We start from the raw sequence: 22,662 nt of genomic DNA, 5'->3' as shown, positions 1-22,662 counted from the left end.
TCCTGGGAGCCTTCCTCACAGCGGAGCTGAGCAGGAAAATGGCGCTGTGTGCTGAGGAGAATAAGCCCCGCCCCCTATTTCGGCGGGCTCTTCTCCCGGAGTTTGTGAGATCTGGCAGGGGTTAAATACATCCATATAGCCTCAAGGGCTATATGTGATGTATTTTTAGCCATAAAAAAGGTATTATACATTGCTGCCCAGGGCGCCCCCCCCCCCCAGCGCCCTGCACCCTCAGTGACCGCTGTGTGAAGTGTGCTGACAACAATGGCGCACAGCTGCAGTGCTGTGCGCTACCTCATGAAGACTGAAAAGTCTTCAGCCGCCTGTTTCTGGACCTCTTCAATCTTCGGCATCTGCAAGGGGGGTCGGCGGCGCGGCTCCGGGACCGGACTCCATGGCTGGGCCTGTGTTCGATCCCTCTGGAGCTAATGGTGTCCAGTAGCCTAAGAAGCCAATCCATCCTGCACGCAGGTGAGTTCACTTCTCTCCCCTAAGTCCCTCGATGCAGTGAGCCTGTTGCCAGCAGGACTCACTGAAAATAAAAAACCTAAAAACTTTTTCTAAGCAGCTCTTTAGGAGAGCCACCTAGATTGCACCCTGCTCGGACGGGCACAAAAACCTAACTGAGGCTTGGAGGAGGGTCATAGGGGGAGGAGCCAGTGCACACCACCTGATCCTAAAGCTTTATTTTTGTGCCCTGTCTCCTGCAGAGCCGCTAATCCCCATGGTCCTGACGGAGTCCCCAGCATCCACTAGGACGTTAGAGAAATGTGTAATACATCCTTCATAGCTACAATCATGTAGCGTATGGCTTTAGTCATTTTAGGCTGCAACTTTGCCTCATCGTCATCGACACTGGAGTCAGATTCCGTGTCGACATCTGTGTCAACTAACTGGGATAGTGTGCGCTTTTGGGACCCTGACGGCCTCTGCGCTGTAGGATCAGGCACGGGTTGAGACCCTGCCTGTCCCCCGGTTACAGTTTTATCCAATCTGTTATGCAAGGAGTTGACATTATCATTTAACACCTTCCACATATCCATCCAATCAGGTGTCGGCACCGTCGGCGGCGACACCACACTCAGCTGCACTTGTTCTGCCTCCACGTATCCTTCCTCATCAAACATGTCGACACAGGCGTACCGACACACAGCACACACACAGGGAATGCTCTGACTTAGGACAGGACCCCACAAAGGCTTTTGGGGAGACAGAGAGAGAGTATGCTAGCACACACCCCAGCGCTATATAACCCAGGGGTTACACTGTAACTTCGTGTTTACCCTGTAGCTGCTGTTAATATATATACTGCGCCTAAATTTATGTGGCCCCCCCCCTCTCTTTTTTACCCTCTATTGCACCTGTATACTGCAGGGGAGAGCCTGGGGAGCGTCCTTCCAGCGAAGCTGCGAAGAGAAAATGGCGCTGGTGTGCTGAGGAAGAAGGCCCCGCCCCCTCAGCGGCGGGCTTCTGTCCCGCTTTAATGTGTAAAAAATGGCGGGGGTTCTGGCATATATACAGTCCCAGACTGTATATATGTCTCTTTTTGCCAAAAAAGGTATTTAATTGCTGCCCAGGGCGCCCCCCCCCTGCACCCTGCACCCTACAGTGACCGGAGTGTGCGGTGTGCTGTGGGAGCAATGGCGCACAGCTGCAGTGCTGTGCGCTACCTTAAGTGAAGACAGGAGTCTTCAGCCGCCGATTTCGATGTCTTCATGCTTCTGCTGCTTCTGTTCTTCTGGCTCTGCGAGGGGGACGGCGGCGCGGCTCCGGGAACGGACGATCAAGGTTAGGTACCTGTGTTCGATCCCTCTGGAGCTAATGGTGTCCAGTAGCCTAAGAAGCGCTACCTAGCTGCCGTGAGTAGGTTTGCTTCTCTCCCCTCAGTCCCACGTAGCAGAGAGTCTGTTGCCAGCAGAAGCTCTCTGAAAATAAAAAACCTAACAAAATACTTTCTTTTCTAGCAAGCTCAGGAGAGCCCACTAGGAGCACCCAGCTCGGCCGGGCACAGATTCTAACTGAGGTCTGGAGGAGGGGCATAGAGGGAGGAGCCAGTGCACACCAGATAGTACTAAATCTTTCTTTAGAGTGCCCAGTCTCCTGCGGAGCCCGCTATTCCCCATGGTCCTTACGGAGTCCCCAGCATCCACTAGGACGTTAGAGAAATATATGTTGAGTAATGAAGAACACATATACTTGAACTCCATGGGAAAGGGGTTGTTTCGGAGTGCTGCACCACAGCAAGGAACAGACTCGTATGCCTGAACAATACATTGTTAATATGATTTGCGCAACACAGGAGGACGCTTTTTAACATATAAAGACAGACAAACATTTCTTTCAATATGCAATATTAATTTAGATTTGCCAGCCTAATTCTGCGGTGAGTGCAACAGTACTAAGGATATGGACAGGAAATTAGATATTATTTCATATTTATTAATGTGAATAATTAAGACTGACACAAGGAAAAAACCAATATATCCTGCAGTGATAGGGGCTGACCTGAAAAAAAAAAAAACATAATTGAAGACCTGCAAAATTGTAATGACATTTCTTTAAAACCTCACAGCTACAGTAACAATACAGAAGCAGTCAATGCTTTTGTTGTAGGGGTACTCAGGAGTACCTACCACCAGCACTTTATTTTTTTATTTTTTGCTGCAATCTTTCATTATTTTAACTAGTCTAGGTACCAGTACCCTTTTCCATAACTAGTCTAGGTACCAGTACCCTTTTCCATAACTAGTCTAGGTACCAGTACCTTTTTCCATAACTAGTCTAGGTACCAGTACCTTTTTCCATAACTAGTCTAGGTACCAGTACCTTTTTCCATAACTAGTCTAGGTACCAGTACCTTTTTCCATAACTAGTCTAGGTACCAGTACCTTTTTCCATAACTAGTCTAGGTACCAGTACCTTTTTCCATAACTAGTCTAGGTACCAGTACCTTTTTCCATAACTAGTCTAGGTACCAGTACCTTTTTCCATAACTAGTCTAGGTACCAGTACCTTTTTCCATAACTAGTCTAGGTACGAGTACCTTTTTCAATAACTAGTCTAGGTACCAGTACCTTTTTCCATAACTAGTCTAGGTACCAGTACCTTTTTCAATAACTAGTCTAGGTACCAGTACCTTTTTCCATAACTAGTCTAGATACCAGTACCTTTTTCCATAACTAGTCTAGGTACCAGTACCTTTTTCCATAACTAGTCTAGATACCAGTACCTTTTTCCATAACTAGTCTAGGTACCAGTACCTTTTTCCATAACTAGTCTAGGTACCAGTACCTTTTTCCATAACTAATCTCGGTACCAGTACCTTTTTCCATAACTAGTCTAGGTACCAGTACCTTTTTCCATTATTAGTCTAGGTACCAGTACCTTTTTCCATAACTAGTCTAGGTACCAGTACCTTTTTCCATAACTAGTCTAGGTACCAGTACCTTTTTCCATAACTAGTCTAGGTACCAGTACCTTTTTCCATAACTAGTCTAGGTACCAGTACCTTTTTCCATAACTAGTCTAGGTACCAGTACCTTTTTCCATAACTAGTCTAGGTACCAGTACCTTTTTCCATAACTAGTCTAGGTACCAGTACCTTTTTCCATAACTAGTCTAGGTACCAGTACCTTTTTCAATAACTAGTCTAGGTACCAGTACCTTTTTCAATAACTAGTCTAGGTACCAGTACCTTTTTCAATAACTAGTCTAGGTACCAGTACCTTATTCCATAACTAGTCTAGGTACCAGTACCTTTTTCCATAACTAGTCTAGGTACCAGTACCTTTTTCCATAACTAGTCTAGGTACCAGTACCTTTTTCCATAACTAGTCTAGGTACCAGTACCTTTTTCCATAACTAATCTCGGTACCAGTACCTTTTTCCATAACTAGTCTAGATACCAGTACCTTTTTCCATAACTAGTCTAGGTACCAGTACCTTTTTCCATAACTAGTCTAGGTACCAGTACCTTTTTCCATAACTAATCTCGGTACCAGTACCTTTTTCCATAACTAGTCTAGGTACCAGTACCTTTTTCCATTATTAGTCTAGGTACCAGTACCTTTTTCCATAACTAGTCTAGGTACCAGTACCTTTTTCCATAACTAGTCTAGGTACCAGTACCTTTTTCCATAACTAGTCTAGGTACCAGTACCTTTTTCCATAACTAGTCTAGGTACCAGTACCTTTTTCCATAACTAGTCTAGGTACCAGTACCTTTTTCCATAACTAGTCTAGGTACCAGTACCTTTTTCCATAACTAGTCTAGGTACCAGTACCCTTTTCCATAACTAGTCTAGGTACCAGTACCCTTTTCCATAACTAGTCTAGGTACCAGTACCTTTTTCCATAACTAGTCTAGGTACCAGTACCTTTTTCAATAACTAGTCTAGGTACCAGTACCTTTTTCAATAACTAGTCTAGGTACCAGTACCTTTTTCAATAACTAGTCTAGGTACCAGTACCTTATTCCATAACTAGTCTAGGTACCAGTACCTTTTTCCATAACTAGTCTAGGTACCAGTACCTTTTTCCATAACTAATCTCGGTACCAGTACCTTTTTCCATAACTAGTCTAGGTACCAGTACCTTTTTCCATAACTAGTCTAGGTACCAGTACCTTTTTCCATTATTAGTCTAGGTACCAGTACCTTTTTCCATAACTAGTCTAGGTACCAGTACCTTTTTCCATAACTAGTCTAGGTACCAGTACCTTTTTCCATAACTAGTCTAGGTACCAGTACCTTTTTCCATTATTAGTCTAGGTACCAGTACCTTTTTCCATAACTAGTCTAGGTACCAGTACCTTTTTCCATAACTAGTCTAGGTACCAGTACCTTTTTCCATAACTAGTCTAGGTACCAGTACCCTTTTCCATAACTAGTCTAGGTACCAGTACCTTTTTCCATAACTAGTCTAGGTACCAGTACCTTTTTCAATAACTAGTCTAGGTACCAGTACCTTATTCCATAACTAGTCTAGGTACCAGTACCTTTTTCCATAACTAGTCTAGGTACCAGTACCTTTTTCCATAACTAATCTCGGTACCAGTACCTTTTTCCATAACTAGTCTAGGTACCAGTACCTTTTTCCATAACTAGTCTAGGTACCAGTACCTTTTTCCATAACTAGTCTAGGTACCAGTACCTTTTTCCATAACTAGTCTAGGTACCAGTACCTTTTTTTTCATTATTAGTCTAGGTACCAGTACCTTTTTCCATAACTAGTCTAGGTACCAGTACCTTTTTCCATAACTAGTCTAGGTACCAGTACCTTTTTCCATAACTAGTCTAGGTACCAGTACCTTTTTCCATAACTAGTCTAGGTACCAGTACCTTTTTCCATAACTAGTCTAGGTACCAGTACCTTTTTCCATAACTAGTCTAGGTACCAGTACCTTTTTCCATAACTAGTCTAGGTACCAGTACCTTTTTCAATAACTAGTCTAGGTACCAGTACCTTTTTCCATAACTAGTCTAGATACCAGTACCTTTTTCCATAACTAGTCTAGGTACCAGTACCTTTTTCAATAACTAGTCTAGGTACCAGTACCTTTTTCCATAACTAGTCTAGATACCAGTACCTTTTTCAATAACTAGTCTAGGTACCAGTACCTTTTTCCATAACTAGTCTAGGTACCAGTACCTTTTTCCATAACTAGTCTAGGTACCAGTACCTTTTTCCATAACTAGTCTAGATACCAGTACCTTTTTCCATAACTAGTCTAGGTACCAGTACCTTTTTCCATAACTAGTCTAGGTACCAGTACCTTTTTCCATAACTAATCTAGGTACCAGTACCTTTTTCCATAACTAGTCTAGGTACCAGTACCTTTTTCCATAACTAGTCTAGGTACCAGTACCTTTTTCCATAACTAGTCTAGGTACCAGTACCTTTTTCCATAACTAGTCTAGGTACCAGTACCTTTTTCAATAACTAGTCTAGGTACCAGTACCTTTTTCAATAACTAGTCTAGGTACCAGTACCTTTTTCCATAACTAGTCTAGGTACCAGTACCTTTTTCCATAGAAAATGGGATGCAGTTAGACTGCCGGCAGTCGGGATCCTGGCAGTCAGGATACAGACTGCTGACCATGCCGCCAGCCGGAATCCCGGCTCACAGGGGCTATTCCCACTTGTGGGAGTCACGACACCCATAGAGTGGGAACAGAACCTGGTGTGAGCGCTCGCCCACAAAAAGGTACTCTCTGCGTTCGCCCCGCTGCCGGCATACTGACAGCTGGGATGCCTTTGTCTGTATACTGACAGTCGGCATCCTGGCCATCGTTATTTCATAATGATCCCCTTGCACAGCTAACAATGCATTCTTTTAAAAAACGATTAGTTGTGCACAGAAATTGTATCCAGCAACATCAATTTGAAATTTTTCCCCCCAAAGCTGTTGCTTCCCAAAAGGTATTTTTTTGTTTCTCAGAATAAAAACAGAAAACTTATGCCAAATGATTAAAATAACCTTCATGGAGAACGGAATACTGTATGCAGCAAGAATTATCAAACAACCTGCTGCCTAGGATTCAGAGAAGGCTCCTGACAACATTACAATTTTGAAGAATGCAACACATGTGGAACCAGGAATAAATAAAAACAGAACATGGTGTATACTGTCTAATAAAATAACTATCAGTAATTATGGGGAGTATTCAATTACGGTCGGAAGTTCCGACAGGGGAGAAAGACGGCACTTTCCGCCGATAATCAGAACTTTCCGATGCGTCAATATTCAATTGAAGTGCTGTTTTTCCGACAAGACGAAAAACATATGGATGAGCGGAATCCATGTGTTTTTGACCACGCCGCAGTCGAAAACGGTCCGTTTTCGACCATTTATTTTCGCCCATAAGAGAGGGTGGAAATTAATAGTCGGAATGGGAGGGGAAACGGGCGGAAACGGCCCGCTATTGAATACTGCAGTGTCGGATCCTCTGTAATTGAACACACCCCTATAAGTGGAACACTCAACTAATAAGTTGGTAATAAACTGTCATATTGTGTATTTTATGTTTGGTATTAACTGCTGTATATACCATTAATTAAAAATGTGACGAGTTCCAATGAAACTTAGAAAAATTGGAACAAAACATTTTCTCGAAAAGTGTAGTAAATACAGTATATAAAAGATGAGAGTACTTTCACGCCCAGGTAAAGAAACCGCCTTGTAGTTTGAACTATTCTATTTTAACAAGTGCCAATTAAATGTTAGGTTATTACTGGGCAATGTACAATGTGTTATTTCATTGCTCATTCCTAATCATGTCAGTTTTGGGGTTCAGTGCTCCTATAAATTTTACATACTAATAATGTTGAACGCAGGAGGGGGCTGTTTAGGTACCAAAAACTACTAGTCAATTCTTGTGGTACCTCCTAACTGGACTGCCAACGGGACTGTCCTGCCCAACTGTTGGGTGGGACATTCACATTTTCCTGGTACTAACCCATTGTCCAACACGCGAGCTGCAGTGTCCCGTGGTAGTGGGGAGGGGTGCTTGGGGGCAATTGGGTGATCACACACCACTGCTCTGCTATGCGAGCAGTGGTGTTTTCTGGGCGAGCAGCAAGTATATAGATGCTGCATAATAGAGAATAGTCTCCGGGGGTAGCAGTGCATCTCCGATAGTGCTGAGCATGCCCCCAGAGTAACGAAACAAGGGATGTCACGAGGCCACGCTGTCATACCCAGACTCTGATTATATGAGGGGTGACAGGGGCCATCGTCCTGGGGCCCCCACATATTGTCCCCCAGACTCCGTACAATCACCGGTGCCGCAGTCAGCGACACTAATGAGTCAGACTGACTCATTATTAGTAAACTGCAGGTAATCCCACTGCAGGCAGCAACGAGGAGGGAGGATGGAAACGGTGCACTACATCAGAGGAGAGGAGGAGGCCCTTCCCCACCCTGGCCAGCCTCTCTCTCCATATCTGATCTCTCATTTCCGCCTCCTCTTTCTCTTTGCTGCTGTTGCCGCCAGGGGCCATCAGTCTTGTATGCTGCTTTTGCCACCAGGGACCGTCCGTCTCATAATATTAGATGTGCCCCGCAGCGTGTGATCCAAACGAGAGGGAGATCCAGCTGCCTATCGCCCTGCCCCGGCCAGTGCTGAGCTTGCCTGGCCACCCAGGTAGGCTACACACTCTCCAGCCACACATTAGCGCTTGTGGGGTGTGATCAGGTACTTTTTTCCCCCCGTTCCAGACAGCTTTAGAAACAGTCCTCTCTCTCCCTGCGCATGAATGAACACACACACACACACATATATATATATGTGTGTGTGTGTGTGTGTGTGTGTGTGTGTGTGTGTGTGTGTGTGTGTGTGTGTGTGTGTGTGTGTGTGTGTGTGTGTAAAAAGATAGTACAGCGCCACTTGTGGGGTGAAAATCTCAGTAAGACTATGTAAACGATAAAAAGTTTTACAATACGAAAGCTAAAAGCCCACCAAACCTTATCAAACGGTGTCAGCCAAACCCTAAAAATACAACACTGGTACAGTATTGTTAAAATGTATAAAAAAGGAGGGAATAGGGGTACCGGCGACAAGTGTGGATTAAAAACAATGGTTAAATATATATTAAAATTGGAAGCCAAAAGATATTATAAAAGTGAATTTTAATATATGAGAGTAAAAACAGTTTCAAAACAATTATTTAAAATACCAGAGATATTACACATAAAAAGTGTAAAAGGATAAGAAATCAAACTTAACTTGAAAACACTGGGTGGTCAGTACAGGCCCAACGTGTTTCGTCTCAACAGACTTCTTCAAGAAGAAGACTAAACAAAGACTAAATAAAGAGCCCCCATATTTGATGACTGGGAAATGTAAAACAGATAATATTAAAAACAGACAGTACAACGAAAAACACTTTGAAAGGTATGCTACATTAAGAAATGCATGCTCTCTAATCATTAATGAAATTCATTGCCTGAGCTCTGAAGGGAAACAAAGTGGATGTTCTCAAACCATTTTATTGACTTAAATTGAAAAGTTCAGGTAATTTGAACACGACATTCAAACTGAAATGCTATGTACAAAACAATGTTTTGGGTTAAAACAAGGATGAAAATTTCTTGCATGAAAATAATTTGGAATAAAACAGAAAACTGAATTCTAAAGCTATGTTTAAAATTTACCTCATACATTTAGTCTCAGTATGCCACGCAGTGCAAGATGCCTGGTGCAAGGGAGCCGCCATGTCCCATGTAAATCTGCTAGTGTCAGGCAGGGTTCTGATAGACATTAAAAAAATAAACAGACATTAGGTCGACAGTAAAAGGTCAACAGTCAAAATGTCGACAGGGGTAAAAGGTTTACAATCAAAAGGTCGACCGGGGCAAAAGGTCGACACAAAAAAAATTAGGTGTATTTAAACATTTTTTTACCCTAATTTTTTAAAATTGCGGCCCTTTGCGGGCTCGCTTCGCTCGCCACACTTCGGGCACGGTGGCTCACTCCACTCGCCACAAGGGTACTAACGGTGATAGTTTGTGACATGGATAGTCAATTTTAGGAAACGCGTACACTCGTCATGCTTCGGGCTCGCCACAAGGTTACTAAAGGTAGCAGTTTGTGACATGGATAGTAAATGCAGAAAATTTTGAAACAATGTAAAAAAAAACCCTAAAAGACGTGTCGAACTTTCGACCCTGCCAACATTTTGCCTGTCGACCTCTTATCCTGTTGACCATTAGTGGTCGACCTATTGACTGAAGACCTTTTTAGTGTAGATCTATAGACCAGATACCGTCAGGCAGGACATGGCAGAAGACTCTGCTGATTAATTTGATATGCTGTGAGTGAGTGAGTGAGTGAGTGAGTGAGTATGTATACGTAGCGCAATAAGACTAGGCACGGAAAATAGCCACTGCTGCTGCAACGTAGCATTTTGTATACAGATTGAGATACTCAGTTGCACACTGATATACAAGTGTCGCATATCAAATTAATCAGCACAGTCTCTGTGAGTGTCTTAGTGACATCGCATTGTGACTAGGATGGATATTAGGCAAAAAAGACGCCCAACACTAGCTGAGTTTCACTGAGCCTGGCACCCAAGAGGGGTTGTTTGGTATGACTGCAGGAAATTATGTATGAGGACACGTGTATAGATGCATCAAATGTATACACCAGCAGTGGCCAACCCGCGGCTCTCGAGCCACATGCGGCTCTTTCATCCTCCGCATGCGGCTCGATCCGCTCCCAGCCACCACTGCCCGACACACAGCAACTTCTAAGGACTCTCCGGCGTGTGAGGAGAGGGGAGGAGATCGCAGCGCGCGCCTCTCCTGCCCCTCTGACTTCTGAGGCGGTGTCCATCTTCAATTCGGTGCCGGCCCATGAGCCAATCAGAGCTCGCGGTCCGGCAGCTAAGGCTCCTGATTGGCTGCCAGACCGCGAGCTCTGATTGGCTCACGGGGGGGGGGGGGGGGGGGGGACACATGTGTAGCAGCACTGGGGGGCATAGCTGGCACTGTGGGGGCATAGCTGGCACTGTGGGGGCATGTGTATCTGCACTGGGGGGGCATATCTGGCACTGTTGGGACATGTGTATCTGGCACTGTAAGGACATGTGTAGCTGGCACTGGGGGCATATCTGGCACTGTAAGGACATGTGTATCTGCACTGTGGGCATATCTGGCACTGTGGGGGCATATGCATCTGCACTGGGGGCATAGCTGGCACTGTGGGGGCATGTGCATCTGCACTGGGGGCATAGCTGGCACTGTGGGGGCATGTGTATCTGCACTGGGGGCATAGCTGGCACTGTGGGGGCATGTGTATCTGGCACTGGGGGCATAGCTGGCACTGTGTGGACATGTGTATCTGGCACTGGGGGTATAGCTGGCACTGTGTGGACATGTGTATCTGGCACTGGGGGCATAGCTGGCACTGTGGAGACATGTGTATATGGCACTGGGGGGATAGCTGGCACTGTGGGAGCATGTGTATCTGGTTCTGCGGGGGCATGTGTATCTGGCACTTGGGGCATATATTTATCTGGCACTGTGTGGACATATGTGTATCTGGCACTGTGGAGGGGGTATATGTATCTGGCAATGTGGAGGCACCCATTTATTGGCATATTTATATGTATGTGGCACTGTACTGGGGCATTATATGTATGTGGCACTGTACAACATGACTAAAAACGAGGTTATGACACAATGTCATACTCCTACAAATGTCATACCAAAAGATTGCGCGCACAATAATGGGGTGTGGCTTTGTGAAAACTAGGCCACGCCCCCATTTTTGTGCGCATAGTGGCTCTTGCCCTTTACTACGGATGTTTTCTGGTTCTTTGCCTCTGACTGGTTGGCCACCCTTGGTATACACTGTGCACTGAATTATAGATGAAAATGTAACATATTACAATAGCACCATTACGTGAAGCCATGAGTCAGTATGCAATGTGTTTATGATAAGCCAGCAGCTGCAGTTCACACAGGAGTAGATTCCATGCTTCTCATGCACCCATTTACCATGACTTCTAATATGTTGGCAGTCAGAGAAAAAATCCTGACTTGTAATACTTTCCAAGGTACACAATACATTACAACAGAACAAGGAAATAAAGAAGATCATCTTTGAGCCAAATATGCATTCTTTCAAAAGACTAACACAGGATTTAATACCTAAAGAATGGGCAGTAGTGACAAGCAGTGCCGTAACTAGACATTTTAGCGCTGTGTGCAAGAAACGTCATTGACGCCCCCTCCCCTCCCCATGCAACATAGGGGGAGAGCGCGCCGCAGGTGCGTGAAAAAATATATAGGGGCGTGGCTTCATGGGGAAGGGGTGTGGCCACAAAATAATACCAATTCATACTACGGTGCACAGTGGTCTCCATTATTCAAATTACGCTGCACAGTAGTGCCACTACACCAGGTAGAGCCCCATTTACACATTACGGCAGCCAGTCCCCCTTTTTACACATTACGGCAGACAGCGTCCCCCTTTTCACACATTACGGCAGACAGCATCCCCCTTTTTACACATTACAGCAGGCAGCAACCCCTTTTTACACATTATGGCAGACAGCGTCCCCTTTTTACACATTACGGCAGACAGCATCCCCATTTTTACACATTACGGCAGACAGCGTCCCCTTTTTACACATTACGGCAGACAGCGTCCCCTTTTTACACATCACGGCAGACAGCGTCCCCCTTATTACACATTATGACAGACAGCGTCCCCCTTTTTACACATTACGGCAGACAGCGTCCCCTTTTTACACATTACGGCAGACAGCATCCCCCTTTTTACACATCACGGCAGACAGCGTCCCCCTTATTACACATTATGACAGACAGCGTCTCCCTTTTTACACATTACGGCAGACAGCATCCCCCTTTTTACACATTACGGCAGACAGCGTCCCCCATTTTACACATTACGGCAGACAGCGTCCCCCATTTTACACATTACGGCAGACAGCATCCCCCTTTTTACACATTACGGCAGACATGAGAAGCACTCTCTTTTCACAATTGATGATAAAATATACATATGTGGCACTGCAGTGCTGCTACTCACAAGTCAAAGGGGATGGAAAACTGCAGCCTCTCCCAGTGTATCCTCCTCCTCTCAAAGATACTGTAGCAGACCAGCTCCTCGCAGCGCTGGGCAGAGCGCAGGGTGACCAAGTAAGCTGGGTCATCACGTCTCTCCCGAGTTGCAGGAGGAGCGATCCGAGAGAGGTGGTTGAGTGTGAAGGGAGAGACCCGGGAGCTGGCGGCTGCGCTCCGGAGTCCCCTGCAGAGGCAGCGGTGCAGGCGAGAGACAGGCGCCGGCGGCAATCGGAGACCTGACAGCGCGTCATGGGGGGGGGGGAGATGTGGCGCAAAAATGGGGAGAAGTTTAAGTGATTCATTGGCGGACTGCAGGAACTTGGAAGGGGTGCAGGAGAGGTGGGAAAAACTGAAAAGTGCAATAATAAGGGCAAGAGACCTTTGTATCAAAAGGGTTAGGAAAAGCACCAGGAAAAGGAAGCCAGTGTGGTTCACAAAAGTAGTATCAACTAGTGTGAAAGCAAAAAAAATGGCTTTTGGAAATACAAACAGACTCAAAATAATAATGACGTATCTTGACAGACGGAAGGATGCTAAGAAAGTGATCAGACGTGCCAAAGCAGAAGCTGAGGAGACAATGGCCCAGTCAGTAGATAAAGGGGGCAAAACTTTTAAGTATATGAAAGGAGAAAATCAAATGGAGAAATAATAAGACTTAGGACAGAGAGTGAGAATTTGGTGGAGGGAGACAAGGCAATAGCAGATGACCTAAATCATTATTTTTGCTCAGTATTTACTACAGAAGGAGAAGGGAAGGGGACACAGTTAAGTTGCAAGAACATTCATAAAAATTAGGTAGATGAAACTACATTTACAGAGGAGAAGGTCCTAACAGAACTTTCAAAACAAAAAGTGGATAAATCAATGGAACCAAATGGGATACACCCAAGGATACCAAAAGAGCTAAAAGATGTGCTGGTGGCACCATTAACAGAATTACTTAACCAGTCACTAAATACAGGTGCCATTCCAGAGGACTGGAAAAGAGTGAATGTAGTTCCACTGTACAAAAGCGGAAGCAAGGAAGAAGCAAGTAACTACAGACCAGTAAGCCTTACATCAGTAGTAGGGAAAGTAATGGAAAAACTATTAAAAGAAAGAGTTGTGGAATATATTAAATCAAACAACTTACAGGATCCAAAACAGCATGGATTTACTGGTGGGAGATCATGCCAAACAAATCTTATTGACTTTTTTGACTCTGTGATGAAAATAATAGATCAAGGGGGAGCTGTAGATGTAGCATATCTAGACTTTAGTAGGGCATTTGACACTGTCCCACATCGCAGACTGCTAAATAAACTTGAAAGCATGGGGGGATTATAAAACAGTTAAATGGATAAGAACCTGGTTGCAGGATAGGAAACAAACTGTTGTAGTAAATGGAGTGCAATCTATGTAGGGAAATGTTACCAGTGGAGCACCCCAGGGATCTGTACTCGGACCAGTTATCTTTAATGTGTTTGTTGGTGACATTGCAAATGGTATTGAAGGGAAAGTATGCCTTTTTGCAGATGATACAAAGTAATGCAACAGGGTAGACACACCAGGAGGGGTAAAACAAATGATTGATGATCTAGCTAGGCTTGAAAAATGGTCAAGATCGTGGCTACTACAGTTTAATGCTAAAAAATGCAAAATCATGCACTTGGGTCTCAAAAACCCAAAGGCTAAATATAGTATCAAGGGTACTATAATGGAAACTACTGAGGAGGAAAGGGATTTAGGAGTCACTATTTCAAGTGACTGATACCCCTTTCACACCGCAGCTATAACCTGGTAAATTGCCAGTTTTTAAGCCTTTCAAAACGGGTCTAGCTGCGGTCTGAAGGCTTCACATTGAATTTACCAGTTACAGAATACCAGTATTTTAAAACGGTTTTAAAAGCAGGGTCCTACACGGTTCAGACCCGTTTCATTGTGCAATGTGAAAGGCTCAGAAACGGAATTTCCAAACCACAGAAGGTGATAGGCTGTCTCTATGCGTGACGTCACCACGCAGAAGCAGGAAATAAACTGGAGGAAACACATGAGAGTGAAGAAGCGTTTTATTATACAGAATACAGTTTAAAATGGCAAATTGGAGTGATGAGGAGGTTAGGGAGCTGCTTAGGATCAGAGGGGATGAAGAAATATGTAGACAAATCACTGGGACAGTGAAGGATGCAGTAATCTTCAAAAACATGGTAAATATGCTTGAAGCTGCTGGGTTCCATCGTACGACTAGCCACATTTTTAATAATTAATTAATAATTATTATTAATAATGTGTGGGCCTGAAAAGTCCATTTAAAATGACAAACACTGTTTTCTGTGGGTGAAACGGGTTCAGTGTGAAAGGAACCAAAACGGTAATGAAATGGTAATATACTAGTTACAACATGCGATGTGAAGGGGGTTTAACTGCTCAGACCTGTTTTAAGACCCGTTTTAAGAAACGTTTTAAAAGCAGGGTTTGCGATGTGAAAGCGGTATCAAAGGCAGGAAAGCAATGCAACAAAGCAATAAGAAAGGCAAGTCAGATGGTTGGTTGCATACGGAGAGGAATCAGTAGCAGGAAAAAAGAAGTAATAATGTCACTGTACAGATCATTGGTACGGCCTCATCTACAATACTGTGTCCAGTTCTAGAGACCATATCTCCAGAAGGATATAAATACATTAGAGAGTGTACAAAGAAGGGCAATTAAAATGGTGCATGGCCTACATCACAAAACTTACCCGGAAAGACTAAAAGATCTTAACATGTATAGTATGGAGGAGAGAAGGGAAACGGGGAACATGATAGAAACTTTCAAATATACCAAAGGTTTTAACAAAGTTCAGGAGAGAAACATTCTTCAAAGGAAGAGAAGTATTAGAACTTGAGGACAAACACTGAAACTGGAGGGAGGCAGGTTCAGGGGAAATTTAAAAATTACTTCACAGAAAGGGTAGTGGATAAGTGGAATAGCCTCCCATCAGAGGTGGTAGAGGCTAAGACTGTAGAGCAATTTAAACATGCTTGGGATAGGCATATGAATATCCTTACAAAGAATTAAGGTTCAAAAAGGGTTGAGATTACCTAAAGCAGGCATGTCCAAACTGCGGCCCTCCAGCTGTTGTGAAACTACATATCCCAGCATGCCCTGACACAGTTTTGCTGTCAGAGAATGCTAAAGCTGTGTCAGGGCATGCTGGGATGTGTAGTTTCTCAACAGCTGGAGGGCCGCAGTTTGGACATGCATGACCTAAAGGATAAAAAAAGGGGTAGACTAGATGGGTCAAGTGGTTCTTATTTGCCGTCAAATTCTATGTTTCTATGTCCGCTCTCTCACAGGTGGAATCTTTCCTTATGTGTGCCCAATCCTGCGGAATGTAGTTAAGTGACAGGCGGTCAGGAGACCGCCGGTCACAACACCTCCCCCTACGTCCCACCCCTTGAGAATCGCAACGGTCAGCATGCCGATCAACAGGGACTATTCCCACTCTTGGGTGGCCACGACACCCATAGAGTGGGAATAGAATACGTGGCGACCGCAAGCCCGGCAGAGGTATGCTGACCAGCGATCTCCTGACCGCCGGTCACGCATACCCAACCCTGCCTCGAAATTCCCGCGTCTCCGACCCTTGTAAATTCCAGGGTCGAAGTACCGGGAATTTCAACCCGGGTCAACCCTTTCACACAGAAAAAGGACCCGCGTGTTTCATGAAATTACCGGGAGGAACTGCTACACTCGGTAATTTCAGTTTCTGTGTGAAAGGGCTATTAGGCAACTGAAACTGAAATACTTTACAGAGAACATTTGTACTTTTAACATTGGTTAAAATACTTGCAATGATTTAAAGCAATAGTATATATAATATTATGTCGCAATTATTTTATTAAGGGCTTGTTCACATTTACCAGTGTGAATGCTTTTTTTTCATCTGCTAAAACACTTTGGGGTTAATTGCAGCTGCATTGCCTGCTGGAAAATATAATCAGATCTTCATCTGCATAAAGAGTTGCACACAGCTACATGGCCGCACTGCAGATATCCGCTTATGAAAGCAGCAGTCATCTCTAACCGTGCGCATTTATATCAGCTCTATACCTGGTCAAGATATCCATCTGAAATCAGACACAACTCTGTGCACACTCAACTCAGCAATGTGCACAATTCCACCTAAGTGCCCATGGCACACCCTTGGAACACTTTTTCTACATGCCCTGTTGTCACGCAGCTACTGTACACCCATTCATCCGCCAGAGACCATTTTTACCAAGTACTTTAGACAAAGAATCAGCTGACAAACAGAAGCGGAACCCTGTCCACCACACAACTGAACCTAAGGATGATAGGTAAGCACAATTTAATAATGGTTTCTGAATAATAACATTTTGGCCTAGGGTTGCTGTGAAAATTGTATTGATACTCTAGGGTGCCCTGAGTCAAGAAAGTTTGGGAACCACTGGTCTACAGTGATAATTCTGAAATGCATATTACATACAACACAATATCATCATCTTTGTTTCTAAAAATGCCATTGAAATTCAGAATTTTAAATAATGGGAACTTGTAGCCTTTAACTAAGCACACACTACTGCCAACAGGAAGCCAATCCAGGCCAGGACATATGCTCAAGAAACTCTTACTAATTAAAAAAAAAAATAGCATATGTTCCTGTTCCTCAGGTATCTATCTATACGTAAATCTGCATGTGCTCCCTTACTGAATAACGTAGAGGAGTTACGGGCTAAATGGCTACTGAGTAGGTGAAGGCTATCAATGAAGTGGTAGAGAAGAGGGCTGTGAACAGGAAGGAGGAGGACTCTGCTCCTAGGAGTTTACAATCTAGGGGAGAAAGAGAGATGACTTGAGGCGTGAGCATGTGGATGGGGACCTGAGGGCAGGAAGTAGGCGAGGTAGACCGATATAAGAGGGTGGGATGAGCAACCTGGTACAAGGTTATGTGGTGGAAGCAGGACCGGATTAACAATGGGGTGGATGGAGCTGCAGCTCCAGGCCCCCCCATCAAAATAGGCCCACAACATCTGCTGGGCTGCTGTAGACAGGAAAAATAAATTCTTGCTACAGCAGCCTGCCAGTGGTTGTCTGAGGCCCCGTTCCCGATCACTCCTCCACCCCCCAGGACAATTATTTGCATGCCATAATGTGTCTTAACCTCACAGTTATGCTGCTGCCTCCCACTGGGATGGACAAGGCCAGTTTCTGCACTCCGGTTAGCAGGCACTTCCAGGTGGCAGCAGCCGGGAGCAGTGCACACCTGCATGCTGCAAACTGGCCATTTAGTGCAATGTGATGAGGAGCCGAACGGCTAGCACAACTGCGTGTGTGTGCGTCCAGGGGTCCCGGCTGCTGTTCTCTCCCTCGTAGCTGGTGCTGCGCCATGCACAACGGTGAGTACCGCGGGGTGATGCTGCTGTACATTGCTGGGGATCAGGGTGTGTCCCCTTATCCTGGGGAGTCCCAGTATTGTTCCCAATGATGAGCATCGACCAACGGTGGTCACCCGACCGATAACCATACCCCTACCCTGTGAACCCCCCCCTCACACATTCCGTGTACCCCCACTCATCCCTTCCTGTGCCCACCACACCCCTCCTTGTGACCACCTCCGCCCTTTGACCCCCCCTCATCCTACTCTGTGACCACCCGACTCCTCCTGGTGTCCCATCGCTCTACCTTGTGCCCACCTCACTCCTCCTTGTGTGCCCTCGCCCTACCCTGTGCCCACCTCACCCCTCCCCATGCTCCCTGAACTCATCATTCCCTGTACACCCACCTCACCCCTCTGTGACCACCTCCACCCTATGACCCCCCTCATCCTACCCTGTGCCCACTTCACTCCTCCTTGTCACCTGCTCTCCATACCCTGTACCCACCTCACCCCTCCCACAACTCACCATCCCCTGTGACCACCCTCACCCTGTGACCCCCCCCCCCCCTCACGGCCTTCTCGTGTATTACTGTCCTAGCTGCCCCCCGCCCCTGTATCCAGGGTTCATTGTGACTGCTCATCACGTGGTCATGTCCTCAGAGCTTGCATTCTATATCACTCGGCTGTGGTCACTGCCAGGATAGTGTCAGAATACACTGAATTACAGATGTGTCCCGCTACAGCTTTGCTGTATATAGCAGTGTGCTGTAGCGGGATCGCAATGCGTAAGCATACGCATTGCAGCCAGCTCCCATTAGAATGAATGGGTGGTGGGAGCATGCGTACGCATGCAACCGTCAACTCTCATTCAAGAGCGTACGCCCCGCTATGCCGCAAGTTGTGAGCTACGATGCGTGCCACAACAGTAAAGGATTGTAAAGGACATGGCAGTCTCTGGCCACATTATGAACTCAGTTTTATTTTCCTTTCTTGATTCAGGAGCTTGCACTCAACATTCAGCCCTCTGTGAGACACGAGTACAGATCATTTCAGTGACACTTGGACCATGGGGGTAATTCAGACCTGATCGCTCGCAAGCAGTTTCTTGCAGCGCTGCAATCAGATAGTCGCCGCCTACAGGGGAGTGTATTTTAGCTTTGCAAGTGTGCGAACGCATGTGCAGCCGAGCGGTACAAAAAGATATTTTGCAGTTTCTGAGAAGCCCAGGACTTACTCAGCCGCTGCGATCACTTCAGCCTGTCCGGGGCCGGCACTGACGTCAGGCACCCGCCCTGCAAATGCTTAGACACGCTTGCGTTTTTCCAAACACTCCCAGAAAAAGGTCAGTTGCCACCCACAAACGCCCTCTTCCTGTCAAACTCTTTGCGATTGGCTGTGCGAATGGATTCTTTGTAAAACCCATCGCACAGCAACGATCTGCTTTGTACCTGTGCGACGCGCCTGCGCATTGTGGTGCATATGCATGCGCAGTTCTGACCTGATCACAGCGCAGCGAACCCTCATATTCTTTAACATCTACGTTAAGAACTTAATTTGTGTATTGCCGCCTCAGGAGTTTACAGCCTTTTGCAAAAAGCAGCAGTTTTTCTTCTTCTTTATTTTTGTACCTTGGGAAATGAGTGCATTGGTCCCCGAATACCAATATATGAGGTCTTTCTGTTTTTTTCATTGTGGGGCCTCTGTGTGTATTCTCCTGTGGGTACATAGGTGTGTGTATTTTTTTCCTATCGGGGGCCTGTGTGTTTTTTTGTTTTTGTTTAATGCATAGCTTTTGAGTTATTATTTTCCTGTGGCAGCCAATGTGTTATGTTTTTTCATGCGTAGTCTATGGGGTCTATTCAATTCGTACCTGTTTTTCAGACAGTTGTAAAGTACAGCACTTTTCTACAGAAATAGGTTGAATTTGCAGTCGATCTATTCAATGACAGTGCCATTTTTCCGACTGTCTGAAAAAATTGACACTGTCGAAAAGTAAGTGTATCGGCAAATTTGCCGCCGATACACGTACTTGCAGGTGTTTGACAGGTTTTTGGCCCGTTTTCCACAATGCCAATTTGACTTTAAAAATAGTCAGATTGGCATGTCGTAAACGGGAGCAATAGTCGAAAACGCCCACAAACTGAATACTGACCTGTCGGATCCTCTCCGTCGGAGAGGATTCAACAGGCATTGAATAGACCCGTATGTGTTTTGCTTTTTTCCTGTGGTGGTCCATGTGTTTTTTGTTTTTGTTTTTCATCAAGGCCTAGGGGCAAGATGTAATGCCGACCAAGTTCAGCGGCTGTGCGGGATGCCGGCCGAGCAATCACTTACAAAGGCATGGTTTTGCCTTGTAAGTGATTGCCCCTTTAAAAAAAGCATCCGAGTTCGGCCGGCATCTGGCCTTATGTGTTTTATTATTTTCCTATGGGGGCATGTGTATTTTATTTTTCATGTTTAATGTTTCCACTATAAAGTGGCTGAAGGTAGGAACGCTATGCCCTCTATGCAACTAGAAACAATCCACAGCACAGGCCACCCTAATGTCCATACCACACCCACACAGCACTGGTAACTCCCCTACATCACTGGTCACATTCCCTGCAGTGGCACACCATAGGCCCTTCATGAATTTCAGCTCCAGGCCCACGTGGTCCTTAATCTGGCACTGGGTAGAAGGGTACACTTTGATGAACAGGTGGGTTTTCAGTGCATGTGTGAAGCTTTGCAAGGTCAAGAAGAGACTGAAAGAACGAGGGATGTATAGATTTTTAAGGCATTCAGTATCGTTGCAATAATATGAAGTGTAAAGTGACATACTGTATGCTATGTCATTGACTAAGACATCCATAGAACTATTGTTCCCAGTTTATTATGTACTGTAGATATCGGTATTACGAATATGTTGGATGCTTTCCTATCTCATCCAGCAAATGATTTTCTAAGAGTCAGTATCACGGATACTGTCTTTTCCAAGATTGCATTCATATAACATATCTTATTGGGCAATGGCCTTTTCTTAGGTTTTCTGGGAGCTCCCTCTCAGATTCCGCAACAGAAGCAGAAGTTGTATCTTGTTATATAAATTAACACAAGTGTGACACAGGTTTTGCAAATAAGTTGGAAATACCCCAACAGTCCTTGCTTGTTCCTAGAATGTAGCTGCAGGTAAATTACTAGTGCAACAGAAGCTTTATCACACTGTAATAGGGCACTGAGGCCAGTGGTTTGTGGGTCAATAGATCTACAGTAAAAAGATAGACAGTAATAGTCAATAGTTTGACCCCAAATGGAAACTTGTAAAAGGTCGACAGTGTCAAAAGGTCAACATGAAAAAAGTAGACAGTAGAAAAGGTCGACACGAAAATGGTTGTCACAAATATGGTAGTTTGTCATTTTGTATGTTTCATCGCCACGCTTTGTGCAAGGTGCCTCGCTCCATTACCACTGCGCTTGCTAAAGGTTACTATTTCCAAATCGTAGTCCACGTGGATGGTAAATAATGAAATAGTTTAAAACAATTGTGTCGACTGATCATTGTCACAACCTTTTGAACTTGTCAACCTTAAGCACTGTCTACCTTTTACCTGTCGACCAACTGGAATCGACCTACTATCTTTTTACTGTAGATCTATCAACCAGATACCAACCAGAGAACACTTTGGTACAGATATGAGTGTTCGTTAATTTGCCTGTAAGAATAGAAAAAATAGCAAGATTTTTGTTAATCAAATGAGTGCAGGGTTTTTGATTTTCTGAGCAGCTGGGATTTTATTTTTATAGCAGCCCCGAAACATGACCAATTTTCCTAAAATCAATATTTTTAGGAAAAATGGCCAGAAATTGCTCAGCTGCTCTGGAACCCCTATGGAAACCCCCCAAACCCCCCCCCCCCCCCCCCCACGACTGATTAAGCATTTGGAAGTTTCCAATTAGCTTAGTCTTTAACTACTCACCTTCTGCAGAGCTGTCCTCCATCTCTTTTCCAGCATCGCAGACTGCTTCCATGGACTGGCCGGGCATAGGACAGGTACTACCACTATTCCTGCACACTACACTACCCCTAACTCTGCAAACGCTCCCTGCACACACTACACTACCATTAACCCTGCACCTATTCCCTGCACACACTACACGACAATACCGCTCACCCTGCACCCGTTCCCCGCACACACTACACTACAACACTGCTGACCCTGCACCCGGTTCCCACACACACACTATATTTACACCACACTACACTGCACCCGTTCCCCACACTCGGCATCGGCAGCTGTACGCATCCTGCAGGCTGTGTTAATAAAAGAAAACTACTCACCTGCAGGATTTTGACCACAAAATACCCCACAACGAATTTATTAAAATTAGATACCATGGGTATCGGAAGTGTGCAAACAGGCACTAATCAAAATGTGGTTGCAAGGTCCACATAATTTTTCGTAGCAAATTAAATGTACGACATAAACATGAGCATAAAGGCTGGTAAATATAACACACAGTACTATAACATAGAACAAAACCAGACTTTCCTTTTGTGGGACTACAACTTTCCAAGGGTCAACGCTTTTTCTGATGTGGTTCTTGAGTATATCCAATGTTGTAATTCTCACACAGTTCGCAATGCAAAAAGAGGGAGAGAAAAAGTACAATGGTGTAGTATGTCAAAATCAGCGGCGGCTGTTGACTTGGGTTGCAGCACCATCCA

The 22,662-nt window shown here is 44.9% G+C and overlaps 1 protein-coding gene across 5 annotated transcripts in view; it reads right to left on the bottom strand.

Annotated features, from left to right (window-relative positions):
* The window catches only part of MARCHF8 (membrane associated ring-CH-type finger 8), a 493,920-nt gene that overhangs the window by 383,111 nt on the left and 88,147 nt on the right, over positions 1 to 22,662 (bottom strand). The window contains exon 2 of one of the 5 annotated variants that reach the window (XM_063961500.1): positions 9,155 to 9,250. The exons of the other annotated variants lie outside the window; for them this stretch is intronic. The gene's annotated coding sequence lies outside the window, so the exon portion shown is untranslated. The remainder of the gene's footprint in view (positions 1 to 9,154; positions 9,251 to 22,662) is intronic. 5 annotated transcript variants of the gene reach the window in all.

Source organism: Pseudophryne corroboree, chromosome 3 (genome assembly GCF_028390025.1).
Source record: "Pseudophryne corroboree isolate aPseCor3 chromosome 3, aPseCor3.hap2, whole genome shotgun sequence".
Classification (NCBI taxonomy): domain Eukaryota; kingdom Metazoa; phylum Chordata; class Amphibia; order Anura; family Myobatrachidae; genus Pseudophryne; species Pseudophryne corroboree.
This window is presented reverse-complemented; position numbering and strand designations above follow the sequence as displayed.